The sequence below is a fragment of the Sturnira hondurensis genome, unplaced genomic scaffold (assembly GCF_014824575.4).
Source record: "Sturnira hondurensis isolate 20B ecotype Veracruz unplaced genomic scaffold, ASM1482457v3 Scaffold0000867, whole genome shotgun sequence".
NCBI lineage: Eukaryota > Metazoa > Chordata > Mammalia > Chiroptera > Phyllostomidae > Sturnira > Sturnira hondurensis.
Window position 1 is genome coordinate 1,590,965 of NW_028073498.1, and position 16,560 is coordinate 1,607,524.

Sequence of the window (16,560 nt, forward strand, 5' to 3'; positions counted from 1 at the left end):
AGGACTATTTTTAATCTTTATTGTATTTTTTTTCTGTTACCATTTAGTATCCTTAGATCCCCACCGCCCCCCCTCTTTTCCCCCAGCAGTCACCACTCTGTTGTCTATATCCATGAGTCTTTCCTTTTCGCTCAATCCCTCCACACCCGAACCTCCACACCCCCCCACAACCAGTTGTCATTTTGCTCTCCATCTATGACTGTGTCCACATTTTCCATGGTAGTTCAGTTCATTCATTAGATTCCACATATGAGTGAAATCATATGGTATTTGTCTTTCTCTGGCTTATTTCACCTAGCATAATATTCTCTAGGTTCATCCATTCTGTTGCAAAGGGTAGAATACTCTTTTTTTTTTTTTTTTTACGGCTGAGTAGTATTTCATTGTGTAAATGTCCCATAGTTATTTATCCACTCATCTATTAATGGACACTCAGGCTGCTTCCATATCTTGACGATTGTAAATAACACTTCAGTGAACATAAGGGAGCTTATGTTTTTCCGAATTAGCATTTTGTGTTCTTTCAGATATCTTCCCAGGAGTGGGATTGCTGGGTCAGAAAGCACATACGTTTTTGATTTTTTGAGATAACTCCATACTGCTTGCCATGGTGGCTGCACCAATCTGCATTCCCACCAACAGTGTGAAAGGATTCCCCTTTCTCCACATCCTTGCCAGCACTTGTTTGTTGATTTATGGATGATAGCCATACTGACAGGTATGAAACTGTGTCACATTGTGGTTTTCATTTGCATTTCTCTGATGATTAGTGACATGGAGCATTTTTTCATGTGTCTGTTGGCCCTCTGTATGTCCTCCTTGGAGAAGTGTCTATTCATGTCCTTTGCCCATTTTTTAATTGGGTCGTTCTTTTGGTGTTGAGTTTTGTAAGTACTTTATAAATTTTGTATATTAACCCCTTATCAAATGTATTAGTGAATATGTTCTCCCATTCTGTGGGTTGTCTTTTTATTTTGTTGATGATCTCCTTTGCTGTGCAGAAACTTTTTAGTTTGATGTAATCCCATTTGTTTATTTTTTTTATTTATTCCCCTTGTCTGGGAAGATACATCTGATAAAAAATTGCTGCAAGCAATGTCCAAGATTTTGCTGCCTGTTTCCTCCTAGGATTTTTATGGTTTCGGGTTTAACATTTGAATCTTTGATTGATTTCGAATTCTTGTGTTTGGTGTAAGAAGGTAGTCTAGTTTCATTTTTCTGCATGTATCTGTCCAGTTTTCCCAAGACCATTTATTCAAGAAACTATCTTTAGTCCATTATATGTGCTTGGTTCCTCTGTTGAATATTAATTGATTATAAATGTGTGGGTTTATTCCTGGGCGCTCTGTTCTGTTCCATTGGTCCATGTGTCTGTTTTTGTGCCAGTACCAGGCTGTTTTGATTACTAAGGCCTCGTAATATAGTATGATATTAGGTAGCGTGATTCCTCCAACTTTGTTTTTCTTTCTCAAGATCACTTGTTATGTGAGGCCTTAGTGGCTCCATATAAATTTTTGAAATATTTTAGTTTTGTGAAATACTGTCATTGGCATCTTGACAGGAATTGCATTGAATCTATAGATTGCTTTGGGTAGTGTGAACATTTTAAGGATGTTCTTTCTATCTATGAACACAGTTGTGCTTCCACTTACTTGTATCTTCTTCAGTGTCTTATTTTCCAAGTACAGGTTTTTCACATCCTTGGTTAGGTTTTTACCCAGGTATTTTATTCTTTTTGAAGCAATTATGAATGAATTGTTTTCTTTTTCGGTAAGTTCATTATTGGCATATAAAAATGCAACTGTGTTTTGGAGATTAATTTTGTATCCTGCTGCTGGATTCATTTATCACTTTTAGTAGTTTCTTGGTGGAATCTTTGGGATTCTCTGTGTATAGTATCATGTCATCTGCAAATAAAGACAGTTTACTATTCCTTTCTAATTTGGATGCATTTTATTTCTTCTTCTTGTCTGATTGCTGTGGCTAGGACTTCCCAGTACTATGTCAAATAAGACATGAAAGCAGACATCGCTGTCTTGTTCCCGATCTTAAGGAAAATGCCTGTATTTTTTGCCCATTGAGTATGATGCTGGCAGTGGGTTTGTCATATATGGCCTTTATTATGTTTAGATATGTCCCCTCTATTTTCACTTTGCTGAGTTTTTATCATATATGTGTGCTGGATTTTATCAAATGCTTTTTCTGTATCCATTGATATGATCATGTGGCTTTTATCCTTCACCTTGTTTATGTGATGAGTCAGATTTATTAATTTGTGAAGGTTGTACCAACCATACATTCCTGGAATAAGTCCCACTTGATCATGGTGTATGAGCTTTTTGATGCATTGCTGTATTCAGTTTGCTAATACTTTGTTGAGCTCTAATATTCTTTCTTTATAGTGTCTTTATCTGGTTTTGGAATTAGGATAATGCTGGCCTCATAAAATGAGTTTGGGAGCCTTCCCTCCTCTTTAATTTTATGAGATAGTTGGAGAAGAGGAGGTGTTTGTTCTTCTTGGAATATTTGGTAAAATTCTTCTATGAATCCATGTGGTCTAGGGCTTTCGTTTGTTGGGAGTCTTTTGGATACTGCTTCAGTTTCACTAGGTGTAATCTGTCTGTTCAGATTCTCTGATTCTCCCTGATTTAGTTTTGAAAGACTATTTCTAGGAATGTATCCATTTTGTCCAGGTTGTCCAGTTTGTTGGCATATAGTTCATAATATTTCCTTCCAATCCTTTGTAAGGTGTCAGTTGTTATTTCTCCGTCTTCATTTCAGGTATTATTTTTGGAGGTCGTTTTTTTTCTCTAGATGAATCTGGTTAAAGGTTTGTCAATCTTGTTAATCTTTTGTGCCATTTTTTTTTGCTCTTATTTCATTTGTCTCTGCTTTGATCTTTCTTATTTCCTTATTTCACTTTGGGCTTTGTTGACCCATTCATTTTTTAATAATATTATTTAGCTTCCATGTCTTTGCATGTTTTTTTGTTCTTCTTGTGATTGATTTTTAGTTTCATAGCATTGGGGTCAGAGAAGATGCTTGATATGACTTCAACCTTCTTAAATTTATTGCAACTTGTTTTGTGTCCCAACATGTGGTCTATCCTAGAAAATGTTCCATGTGCATTTGAAAAGTATGTATGTTCTGCTGCTTTAGGGTGAAATGCTCTGAAAATACCACTTAAATCCATTTGGTCTAATGTGTCATTTAAGGCCCCTGTCTCCTTGTTGATTTTCTGCCTGGAAGATCTAGCTATAGAAGTCAGTGGGGTGTTAAAATCCCCAACTATGACTATATTTCTGTCTGTGTCTCCTTTTATGCCCATCAAAATTTGCTTCACTTATTTAGATGTCCCTATGTTGGTTGCGTAAATGTTTACTAGGGTTGTATCCTCTTGTTGGATTCTTTTCCTTTATCATTATGTAGTGTCCTTCTTTGTCTCTTACTATAGCCTTGGTTTTAAATTCTATTTTGTCTCATATAAGTACTGCTACCCCAGGTTTTTTTTTTCTTTACATTTGCATGAAATATCTTTTTCCACCCCTTTACTTTTAGTCTGTGTGTATCTTTTGATATGAGATGGATCTATTGGAGGCAGCATATATGTGGGTCTTGTTTTCTTATCCATTCAGCTACTCTCTGTTCTTTGGTTGGAACATTTAAGCCATTTACATTTAAGGTGATTATTGATGGATACATATGTAGTGCCAATTTATTGTTATACTGTTTTCCTCTTATTTTTTCTCCTTTTTTCTTCTTTTTAAAGCAAGCCCTTTAACATTTGTTACAGTACTGGTTTGGTGTTAACAAACTCCTTTAGTTTTTTCTTGTCTGGGAACCTCCTCATTTCTCCTTCAGTTTTAAATGATAGCCTTGTTGGGTAAAGGATGCTTCGTTGTAGGTCCTTGCTTTTCATCACCTTGAATATTTCACACTGCTCACTTCTGTCCTGAAATGTTTCTGTTGGGTAATCAGATGCCAGTCTAATTGGTGCTCCCTTGTAGGTAACTACCTGCATTTTTCTTGTGGCTTTTAGGGTTGTCTCCTTGTCTTTAGACCTTGTCATTTTAGTTACGACATGTCTCAGTGTAGGTGTCTTTGGGTCCAACTTGTTTGGGACTGTCTGTAGTTCCTGGATTTGTTTGTCTTTTTCCTTTTCCAGATTAGGGAAGTTGTCTGTCATTATTTCTTCAAATAGGTTCTCGGTCCTTTGCTCACTCTCTTCTTCTGGTGTTCCCATGATGCAGATGTTGGTATGTTTCATGTTGTCCAAAATGTTTCTTAAGCTCTCCTCATTATTTTTTAGTTAGTTTTTCTTTTTGCTGCTCTGCCTGGGTATTTATTTCTACCTAGCCTTCCAAATCACTTATTCAGTACTCTGTTTCATCTGACCTACTGCTTACTCCTTTCAGTATATTTTTTATTTCGGATATTGCATTCTTTAGTTCTGACTGGACCTTTTTTATGATCTTTGTCTTTTTTAGGCTGTTGAGTATCCTTATAATCATTACTATAAACTCTTTCTGGTAAATTGCTTGCCTTCAATTCATTGAGTTCTGGGGAATTCTCTTGTTCTTTCATTTGGGGTCTATTTCTTTATCTTCCCATTTAGGCTGCTTTGTATTTTCTATCTTAGCTGTTAAACTATTCTGCTGTTAAACTAAGCAAGGCTTAAGCTCTACAGGATGGGATTGAGTAATTCCTATGGGTGTGCTTATTGCTTCCCCTCAGGCTGATGCCATTTGGAGAGGAGTGGTTTTCCTGAGAAAAATGGCTTCTGCAGCATGGAGACTGACTCAGCACAGGGATCCTGGTGGCTGTTCCATCAGTTCTCTCCCCAGAGCCACCAGACACAGACTTTCCTCAGGTGTCTCTAGTCCACTCTGCCATCCCTCTGCGAGAGCCCAGGGCAAGTGGCCGCAAATGAAATTCTGTGTGTTGGTCCTTTAAGAGGGGCTCTGCATCTCCAGCCATCTCTCCCTGGTGGACAGAAACCCTGCTGTTTTTCACAGATGGATGTTATCTGGGTTCCATTCTGGCCCTGGTGCTGTAGGCTGGGGAGCCCAGCTTGGGGTTTAGATCCCACACTTCTCAGGGGGAACCCTCTGGCTGCTAACATAGCCCTCCAGCAGTTCAGCTGCCACCTTCCAGCCCTCTTGTGCCTCCTCTGCACTCCCTCCAGTCTTGCTGTGGTGAAGTGGTTTCTTCTGTCTGTCCCTGGTGATTAGGCTTCTCTCCAGCTAGAAGTGTTCAGTTGTTTATTCACGATAATTTCTCTATAATTTAGTTGTAGTTCCAGATTGGTTCTGGGAGGAGGTTAGTGTAGCTTCCACTTACTCCTCTGCCATCTTGGATGTATCTTTTTTATTTACATGTTTCATCTTGTTTTCTTAAAGAACTCCTTTAACATTTCTTATAATACAGGTTTAATGGTGTGACCACTTTTAGCCTTTGGGGGGTGGTGTCTGGGAAGCTCTTTATCTCTCCTTTGATTCTAAATGATAGTGTTGCTAGGTAGAGAGAGTAATATTGGTTGTAGGTCCTTGCTTTTCATCACTTTTAATATTTCTTACCAGTCCCTTCTGGCCTGAAAACTTTCTATTGAGAAATCAGCTGGCAGTCTTATAGGAACTTTCTTGTAGGTAAATAACTGCTCTTCTCTTGCTGCTCAGTTCTCACTGAGTTCATGTATTCTTCCCCTAAGTTTATTGAGCATCCTTTTAATCAGTGTTTTGAATTTTGCATTTGGTAGACTGCTTGTCTCCATTTCACTTAGTACATATGAATTGCCCTTGCTTGCTGTTGGCGTGTCTGTGGATGGGGTTGACCCTCAGCCTCATTGGCTCTGAGAGCTGGCCCTGATTACAGCAGACAAGCTTTCAGCCCCTGGACTGATCCCATGGATCTGGAGTAACTCTAGCAGGCTCTTTTGCCAGCCAAGTCTGCCCTTCAGGTGTTTCATTTGTGGAGCTCATTGGTTGGTGCCTTGGTGTGGTGTGAAGCCAGCCGCTGGGAGTGTTGGTTCTGGAGCCTCTTGGGGGGCCTCCAGTACAGGCCAAAGGCGGCTGCCACTTTCGTTTGGCTTAAAGGCACTTGGGAGAGGTTATGCTGCAAATTGATGCCAGCTGCCACTTGTGCCATGCTTTGGTCCCCTTGGTGGGCACTGATGTGAGCTGAGGCTGTCCCTGAAAGGGACTAGGCCCATAGTTGGATCTGCCTTGGGCCAGTTGGTAGAGTGTGGGTTCTTGACTATGTGCAGGGAAGACTTCACAGTACAAGTCCAGGTGGTTTTGAGAATATGTTTGTTAAGGCTGGGGACAGTGAAACAAAGTGGCTTAGGATAGAAGAAGCAACAAGAGAGTGCCTAGGTGGTGCTCTGCTTTGAACCTTTAGAAATGTTAATGGAAAGAAGTGAGTCATGCTGGGCTGCATGAACTCACTGAGAAGTAAAAGTCACAGTGACAGAGGTGAGCCAAAGCAGGGCTGCTGTTAGCTCACCAAAAAGTCAGAGAAAGCGGGGACTGGGAGACAGTTTCAGAGAGTTAGCTTGGGATAAGCTGTCATGCCCACTGCTCCCCTGGTTGCAGTCTTGTGGGAGCCCTTAAGAGTTTAGGAGAAAGAAAGTAAAACATAACGGAAAAATAGGGGTGCCAGTGTGTTCCAAAGAGACATGTTCTAGGTTCATTTTGAGTGTTCTTACCTGTTTTGTAAAGGTGGGTATCCTAGGAAAAGTCCTCGGGGAGGGTCTCAGCAGAATATTCATCAGCTTTCCAGGCATGTTCTTTAATATGCTGATGTGCTAAAATTAGTGCATGGAGGGACCAGGGTCATTTTCTGGTCAGCTTTACCTCTCTGTTGGATTTGTTTGGTTCTGACTGGTTTTTTTTGGGGGGGTTATGTATTCCCTTCATTTGTCCTTGGGTTTAGTTGGCACAGATGGCATAATTGGGTTTCTGTTATCTGTCTCCCTGCCCAGGGTGATTTAAGCTATTTACTCTCTGGTTAGGGAGGAGAAATGTAAACCATTTGGTCTGAAGTGTCCTTGGTTACGGAAGATGAGATTTTATAGTTTACTAGTTGGCTGTAAATTGCTCAAATGGGCCCATTTGTCCAACCATCTTTCTCGGTTTCTGTTTTCCCATTTGTCAAAATAATTCTTCTAACATCTAACTATCCCATCTCAAGGCCAAGCATCATTTGTGCCAAGCTTATGGCAGCTTAGTTGCAGCATGTTCAAAGCCAATACTGGCTGCCTTTTATACCAAGCTTTGGGCCATCTATTGGGAATTACAGAGCAAGTTGAGTTAGTCGCCACTTGTGCTGAGCTTGGGGCTGCTTAGTAAGAGGTACAGGCCACAGCAAGGCCAAATGCTGCTTGTCTGGGGCTTGTGGACCTTTGCAGGGTTTTAGGAAAGTCCACAGTACAAATTCAGGCAGGCTACTTTTGTGGAAAAGATGCCAGGCATGGCTGGGGCTGGGTACATGAGTTGAGTGGGTCGGGGTCTCACATCACCAGGACTGGGCAGACAGTGTTAGCCAAGTTAATGAAGACCTCAGATTTGGCACTGATTGGGTGGAAGGGGACTTTAACAAAGGAACGATGGTGCCTGCCACACTCCCGTCAAGGAGAGAACTATCCTGACCCCTGCTCTTCTTGCCCTCATCCTGAAGCAAGTCTGTTTAGTTTCTCCTCCTGTGTCCCTGGTGTGTTTTGAGCTGCTGCCCCACTACTAGGGCTTAGAGTTTCTGAGTGAATGAGTCAGTGGATGGTGCCTTTATAAGGAGCTCCTAGATCTCCAGCAGCCCCCTGTCTTACTTTGGCATAATCCCTGCTGGTTTCACAGCCAGATGTTATGGGGACACTTCTAGGCACTGGTGTCCTGGCCTGGGGAACCCTATGTGGGGCTTTGACCCCTTGCTCCTCAGGGGGCCTCTACAGTCAAGACATCCCTCCCAGTACTTACTTATCACACCGCAGGTATGGTATCTCCCTGTTCTGTGTCTCCCCCGCCTTCTGCCAGTCTCATGGTGGCTTCTTCTATATTTCCTTAGTTATGGACTTCTGTTCACCTACCTTTCAGGTGATTCTCAAAAATGGATCATAATTTAGTTGTAATTTTGATGTGGTCATGGGAGGAGGTGATCACAGCATTTACTTTCTCTGCCATCCTGACCAGACTCCTCTTAGGTTTTTAACAAAGAATACCCTTAGTTCGTCAGACTCTGTGTCCTTTCCTTCCTGCCTCACTCCTTCTTTCCCTCCCTTTCTTTACCTACAGCAGACTTACAGCAAGTTAGTGTACAGTCTCTGATCTAGAGGAAGACTTCCAAGGGGGTGTTGCCCAGGAAAAGCCTAGCTGATCACCCAGAAAGACTACAGGGCATCATCTCAATATAGTCACTTAAGTCATAGGGTCCAGTTCTCATCTTTGTAGGCTTAGAAATTTGATTCTTTTGGTGTATTTAGTGGTAGCTCATGCTAGCCAAATTCAGGGGAGACTGCCATAAAAATTAGAGCACCCTTTTATAATTTTCCTGGAAGAAGAGAAAATGTCAGATCCCAATCACCGCTTCCTCTGCTTTGAGGGAGATGAACAGGTGAAGAAAGAAGTATGCTTGGTGAGCAAGGAGGGATGGAAAGTCTTCAAATCTTACAGCCTGTAGCTGAGGCACCCTCCCATCCCCACTGTTGGTACCAGTGTGCAGCATGCCTTGTCACTCATGTCCTCTAGCACCCTTTCTCTGGAAAGGGCAGTCTAGGCCTCTTGGGTCTTCCTCACCTTCCCTAGAGACTGTTCCCTTCCTTCTGTTGTCTGCCCTTTTTCCAGTTGCTGGCAGAACCATGTGATGGTTAGATTTAGGCTCTCTATATTTAGTGGCATTTAGTGATGTTCCAGCTGAGCTTTCCTGGAGTTATTCCCACACGTTTTTCATAGTGACCAGACGTTCTTGACTATGTTCAAGAGCACTCAGTCTCGCGGTTCAGGAGCCCAGACTAGGGAGCTTCGTACTGCTGGTTACCAGCAGTGAGTCTTGGGGGTTGGAGAAGGGAAAGCACACTGGGCTGGAGGGGTAAGAAGGCTTCTTGGGCCAGTCAGGACTCATGAAGAAAGGTGGATTATAACTGTTTAGTGCAGGGAAAGATGGAGTGCAGTGTCTTACACAGCAGCCCCATTATAGACAAGGCAGAGTGACAGGGGAGTCAGTTTTGGTGGGAAAAAGTCAGGGCTATCTGAGAAGACCAGAGCTGGGGTCCGCTACCTCGCGGTTAGATCTTCTGTAAGTCATCAAACCTCTCCGATCTTCATCTCTCTCCTGTTTGCATCACAAGCGTGGTAATAACACTCCTCCATATTGTTACAGTTACATGAGATGGTGAGGAAGCAAAAGTGCTAGAAGAATGGTAGTATGCTCGTTCATCAGATCTTTTGTATTCTCATTTTGTATATTGCTTATACCAAGGTGGGGGGCTTCTTGCCCAAAGGTCTTCATTCAAGGGATATGTCAGTTATCCTTATAAAAAAGAAAAATTGTCGGACTTCCAGCCAAGATGGAGGCGTAGGTGGAACACTGTGCCCCCTCCCACAACTAAATTTAAAGACAGTGAAGTTTTAGAAACAAAAACACAGCCAAAACAGCGAAAATTGAACTGTATGGAAGTCCGACAACAACGGACCACTCAGCCAGACCGGTAAGAAGGGCGGAGTCAGCGACAGAGTGGGGTCGGGCTGGAAAGATCGTTCGTTCGGATGGAACCAGGAGCGAAGGTGGAGGTGGTTGGTGGATCCCAGGTGTGGGGTGGCGATGGGCGGACCCAGTGAGGGCGCAGGGCGGCTGGCTGACTGTGGTCACACATTCACGTGCAGATAAACCAAGCAAAGAAGCAAACAATGAGACAGACCGTGCAGGCCAGGGCCCCAGCGACGGGAATTAGAGCCTGAAAGCACGAACTGGAAAGACTTTCTCAGGGTTGAGGGGCAGAGAGAGGCTCCCAGGCTCACAGAGAGTTCTTTAGAGAGACCCACAGGGTCCTGGAGAGTACACGGGCCCACACACCCAGGAACCATCACCAGAGGGACCCAATTTGCTTGTGGGAAGCTGCAGAGGGGACTGAGATCTGAGAGAGAGCAGAGCGGAGCAAAGCGCTGTTTTTTTATTTTCCCCTCTCTGACCACACCCCTACACACAGCATCACAACCCAGCAACTGGGTCGCCCGGCCCTGGTGAACACCTAAGTCTCTGCCCCTCATACGTAACAGGTGCAAACAGACCAAACATTATGACTCAAGAACAGCTCAAAACCCCAGAGCCTATAATTCTAAGTGACCAAGAAATAGCCAGCCTTTCAGATTCACAATTCAAAACACTGGTGATCAGGATGCTCACAGAATTGGTTGATTTTTAGCCACAAATTAGAGGAACATATGAAGGCTAAACTAATTGAAATGAAGGGAGATGTCCAGGAAACCAATAGCAATGGAAAGGAAACTGGGACTCAAATCAATGGAATGGACCAGAAGGAAGAAAGAAACAACCAAACAGAAAAGAAGGCAGAAACAAGAATTCAAAAAAATGAGGAGAGGCTTAGGAACCTCCAGGATATCTTTAAACGTTCCAACATCTGAATTATAGGGGTACCAGAAGGGGAAGAGGAACAGCCACAAGTAGAAGACTTACTTGAACAAATAATAAAGGAGAACTTCCCCAGTCTGGCAAAGGAAATAGACTTCCAGGAAATCCAGGAAGCTCAGAGAGTCCCAAAGAAGTTGGACCCAAGGAGGAACACACCAAGGCACATCATAATTACATTAGCCAAGATTAAAATGAAGGAGAGAATCCTAGAAGCAGCAAGAGATAAGGGGACAGTCACCTACAAAGGAGTTCTCATCAGACTGTCAGCAGATTTCTCAAAAGAGACTTTACAGGGAAGAAGGGGCTGGAAGGAAGTATTCCAAGTCATGAAATCCAAAGACCTATATCCAAGATTGCTCTATCCTGCAAATCTTTCATTTAGAATGGAAGGACAGATAAAGTGCTTCTCAGATAAGGTCAAGTTCAAGGAGTTCATCATCACCAAGCCCTTATTATATGAAATGTTAAAGGGAATTATTTAAGAAAAAAGATAAAAAATATGAACAGTGAAAGGACAGCAAACTCACAGTTATTAACAACCACACCTAAAACAAAAGCAAACTAAGAGGACAGCTAGATCAGGAGCAGAAACATAGAAATGGAGATCATATGGAGGGTTAGCAACAGGGGAGTGGGAGGAGGAGAAGGGGAGAGAAGGTACAGAGAATAAGTAGCATAGATGATAGGTAGAAAATAGACGGCGGGAGGGGGGGCAGGAATACTATGAAATACAGAATCTAAAGAACTTGTGACACATGGACATGAACGAAAGGGGGGAATGGTGGGAGAGGGATGTGCAAGGTGGAGAGGAGTGAAGGGGGGGAATGGGACAACTGTAATTGCATAATCAATAAAATATATTTTTTTTAAATCAATTTTAAAAAGGTAAAATAGAAAAAAATTGTCAAAATTATATGGAGGGGGTTGGTCACACAAGATTGGTCCTGAGTTGATCATGTGAGAGCTGGTGCTGGTACATGTTGAGAGTGCATTCTACCATTCTTTTTACTTTTGTACATGTTTAAAGTTTTCCATAATGTATTTTTTAAAATACCGTTCATAGGTCAAGCTGCTTTACAACCTCCTAGTAGGCTCCTCACCTACATTTTTCAGTCCTAATCTGCCCTTCCACACTGTAGCTCAAGTGGTTTTTTCTGAAAAAAGCCTGGGAAGGGGTATGTTTAATAAAAGTAAACAGTTTTCTGTATGGTGGAACATTCATAACTGTTCCTTTCCTACTGTTTGTTTTAAATCTCTGAGAAAGACCAGGCCATGGTTTCCTAAGCTGACTGTGGGCCTTTTCTCTCATCTTGAATACACACTCTAACATTACAGCTGATACTGAGGTGTCTTGGAGCACAATTAGGGTAATGATACTCCTGTCCCAGCCCTCACCACAACTCCCTTCCCTGCCTTTTTCCTTGCTGTCTTCTGTCACGTACTCCTCTCACCCACTGACACCCCTCCATTTTGCAGACTCGGCTTGGATATGACCTGCACTATGACTTTACCCCGATGTCCCTCAGCACTTCGAGTGCATGTGATAAGGCACTGATCACTCTTGTGGCTCTCAGTTTGTCAGTGTGTCAGCTTTCTTCACTGGACTTTAATAAGACCTGAACTTTTGAGGGCACCTATTGTGTGATAAGTACTGTACTGTGCATTTTTAGATGTATTTATTATCCTTACCCTCACTGGTATTAGTATTTATAATTTAAATATAATTAAAGATTTTGTCTATTTTTAGAGAGGGGAAGGAGGGAGAAAGAGAGGGAGAGAAACATCAGTGTGATTGCCTCTCACATGCTCCCACCTGGGGACCTGGCGTACAACCCAGGCATGTGCCCTGACTGGGAATCAGACTAGTGAGTGACCTTTCAGTTCACAAGCCAGCACTCAGTCCACTGAGCCATACCAGCCAGGGCTGTAATTCTTTAAGACTTGCCCATCCAGTGTGGCTTGGTTGGTTGGAGCATCTTCCTGTGCACCAAATGGTCACAGGTTTGATTCCTAGTTGGGGTCCATGTAGGAAGCAGCCAACCAGTGTTTCTCTCACATCAATGTTTCTCTCTCCACCCCAACTCTGGAATCAATAAATATTAAAAATAAGACTAAAACAACCATTTATTATTACAAAATCAGTGTGTATTCATGGTAGAAGTACGAGAAAGGACAGATCAGCAAAAAATAAGAACAGGAAAATACCATAAACCATCGAGGATTGCCACCGTTATACAGTGTAGTAAAATGGTGCAGTTACTGTGGAAAACAGTATGGCAGTCCCTTAAAAACTTAAAAGTAGAACCACCATATGATCCAGCAGTTTCACTTTTGGGCATATACACAAAAGAACTGAAAATTAAGAACTCAAATATTCAAGTATTTGTACACCCATACTCATAGCAGCATTATTCACAATAGCCAAAAATTGAAAACAACCCAAGTGCCCATAAATGAATAAATGAATAGACTAATTGTCCATACACACAATGAAATATTATTGCATCTTGAAAAGGAAGGAAATTCTGATGCGTTCTATACCATGGATGGATCTTGAGGACTTTATGCTATGTGGGATAAGCCAGGCACAAAAGAAAATGCCATATGATTCCACGTATATGAAGTCCCTAAAGCAGTTAAATCATAGGGATAGAAAGGATGGCGGTTGCTAGGGCCTGGGGAGGGGAGTTAGTGTTTAGTAGATACAGAGTTTCACCTGGGGAAGAAGAAAAGAGTTCTGGACGTGGGTGGTGGGGGTGGTTGCACAACAGAGTAAATGTGCCCAATGCTACTTGAACTTTTCACTTAAAAATGGATAATATGGTAAATTTATGTTGTGTATATCTTTACCACATGTAAAATGTTTTTAAAAGCACATTCAGTATGCTTCTGTTTTGGTAAAAGTTAATTAAAATATTTACATATAAATACATGCATTTAAAAATCTAGAAAGACATACAGAGTGGGGTGAAAGTGAGTTTCCAGTTGTGTGTGGAAAGTAATGCAGTAATATATAATAATACAAGAATAAACTCTGTGTTTCACATACTCACCACTGTAAACTCACCACTACATTTGCCCCAGCCTGTGTATAGTAGACTTGGGATAGAAAAGACTGCCATAGGAAAATTCAGATACTCAACTGTCCTTTTAAAATAGCCCCTTAACACAAAACAAATAAAACATTGTAAATAAGATGCTTACCTGTGGGGGGGGGGGGTCTGCCTGCAGGGCTCCCCCACCACCACCACGGATGAGAGTAAGTCTACCAAGACATGATCTGCTTGGCGAGGAAAGGTGGCCAATCTCTCAAAGAAGGGCCAAGAGCCTTCTCCTCAGTGGGCTTTATTGGGTTCATTTTGCACANATTGTAAATAAGATGCTTACCTGTGGGGGGGGGGGTCTGCCTGCAGGGCTCCCCCACCACCACCACGGATGAGAGTAAGTCTACCAAGACATGATCTGCTTGGCGAGGAAAGGTGGCCAATCTCTCAAAGAAGGGCCAAGAGCCTTCTCCTCAGTGGGCTTTATTGGGTTCATTTTGCACAGGAGTACAGGTAAAGCTCATCAGATCACTGTCAAGCAGTAAGGATCAAACAATAGATAACATACCAAGAACTACAAGGGCTTATTCTGAGTCAGTCTGTTAGCTAAAGGGCTACAGACTTTGGGAAATAAACTCATATCCTGCTTAGACCCTTATCAGAAACTTGAGGACATTCTTAGCAAAGCAGGTTTCACAGGGTTTTATGCATTCTTTCTTAAGCCTGATCACCCGGGAAACCTGCCCTTTCCAGCACAGGGCTGCACTGCTGTCTGTCATTGTTTCAGGCTTAAGTCATTGTTTCAGATTTAAGTCAGGCAGGGGAAGTAAGGCAGCTAAGAGATTAGGAGACTTCTCGCAGACAGAATGAGGACTCAGGCTATGTCAAAGCTGAGGGGCAAGGGTCAGTCACCCCCGTTTGGTATAGCCCCCCCAAGTCCTTCCCTGAGGGCCCCTGTGATTGTGCCTGGTTTTGGTCATTCCTCCCTTGAGGAATCTTACCCATCATTGGCTAACTGATCATACATTGGGGGCAAGGTAGGGTGAAGTAGACAGGGCAAAGGTGGTGCCCCTAACGGGGAGGTAAGCTTTGTCTCCTTAGTGGCTTATGGACTGGTCCAAAGGTCGCTTACTCAGCCTTAGCCATGGTGGGATTACAGCTTCTGAAACCAGGCAGGGCAGTTCCCAACACTTACCCTAACTTAGTATAAAAAAATATACTTCATTTCCCCCTAGCAGGCTTCAGAATGGAGAGAAAATATTATTAAACGTTTTAAGGAAAAAACGCTATTAATCTTATGTCCTATTGTTGAAAGGCAATTCTCAGATTTATCTCACATGAATAATCACTTCTGAAAGTAATTAGTAGAAATTCACAGTCCATTGATATACTATAAACAGAGTTCAGTAAATAAAGTATATCACAATATATTTATCACTCTTTAATAAGAACTCTTTCAGGCTCTAAGTTTTCTGGTTCATTATATACATGGATTAATTTCTATCATGCATTCTGACATTACTTCCATTTTCTTTTTCTGTTCCAGGGGAGTCGTCACAGGTAATGGTGTGGGCCAGCTCAAGTTTACATTTAGGAGGTTTTATCCAGTGAGTCCTCTCGTGTCTTTGTAATGACCTGGGATAACCAAAGCCTTTCCCAGAGTCGGCAGTGTTACATGACTTCTCCTCAGTGTGCATCGTCACATGTCTCTGAAAAGTTGTGTGATAAATGAAGGCTTTTCCACACTCCTTACATTTATAGGGTTTCTCTCTGAAATGAGTTACTTCTTGTGTTTGTAAGGAACTGGGGTCCTGAAGGCTTCAGCACATTGTTTACATCCAAGCAAAAAAGATACACGATTTTCTCTCTGGTGAGATTTCTTCCCTGTTATTGAAGATCCCTGGGATACCACATTTCTTACATTCATAAAGTTTCTTTTCAGCATGAATTATTTTATGTGATTTTAAGGAACTGGGATCTCTGTAAGCTTTACTACCTTCACAGAGTTTCTCTCCAGTCTGAGCCCTTTTGTGGCTTTGGGAGGCACTGTACTGCCTTTAGGCTGTCGCACATTACTTACATTCATAGTGATTCCTTCCAGGTCCTCAAAGACTTTGATAACATCTGAAGGCTTTCCCATCTTCTTTATGTTGATAGGGTTTCTCTCCAGTTAATTTTCTTTACTATTTTTGAAAAATTTTTAAAGGTTTTATTTATTTATTTTTAGACAGGGGAAGGGGGAGAGAGAGGGAGAAACATCAATGTGTGGTTTGCCTTCTGTGCACCCTCTACTGGGGACCTGGCCCGCCACCCAGGCATGTGCCCTGACTGGGAATCAAACTGATGACCCTTTAGTTCACAGGCCAAGACTCAATCCACTGAGCCACACCAGCCAGGGCAGATATTGTCGTTTTCATTTCTAAAAGTTCCATTTAGTTCTTTTTATATTTTCCATTTTCCTTTGAATCCTTCAGCATATGAGCATATTTATAATAGCTGCTTTTAAAGTTCTTGTCTGCCGATTCCTGATGATTGACCTGTCATTCCTGTTACTAATTTTTCTCCTGGTTTTGGGTCACATTTACCTGCTTTTTGGCATGTCGTGTGTTTTGGGTGACAATAAGATACTTCCTATATAGGCTATATGTAAAATACTCTACGCCCTGGCTGGTGTGGCTCAGTGGATTGAGTGCTGGCCTGCAAACCAAAGGGCCGCTGGTTCAAATCTCAGTCAGGACATATTCCTGGGTTGTAGGCCAGGTCCCCAGTAGGAGGCACACAAGAGGTATCAACACATTGATGTTTCTCTCCCTCTCTTTTTCCCTCCTTTCCCCTCTCTAAAAATAAATAAATAAAATCTTTATTTAAAAAATGCTCTTTA

At 42.2% G+C, this 16,560-nt stretch overlaps 1 protein-coding gene and 1 long non-coding RNA gene across 2 annotated transcripts in view; both read left to right on the forward strand.

The window, feature by feature from the left end:
* The window catches only part of MKRN2 (makorin ring finger protein 2), a 47,116-nt gene that overhangs the window by 10,324 nt on the left and 20,232 nt on the right, over positions 1–16,560 (forward strand). The window lies entirely within an intron of this gene.
* Positions 4,093–15,450, forward strand: LOC118990322 (uncharacterized). The gene is made up of 3 exons (XR_005067201.1): positions 4,093–4,105; positions 5,248–5,251; positions 15,397–15,450. It is a non-coding gene; the product is annotated as an uncharacterized LOC118990322 (long non-coding RNA).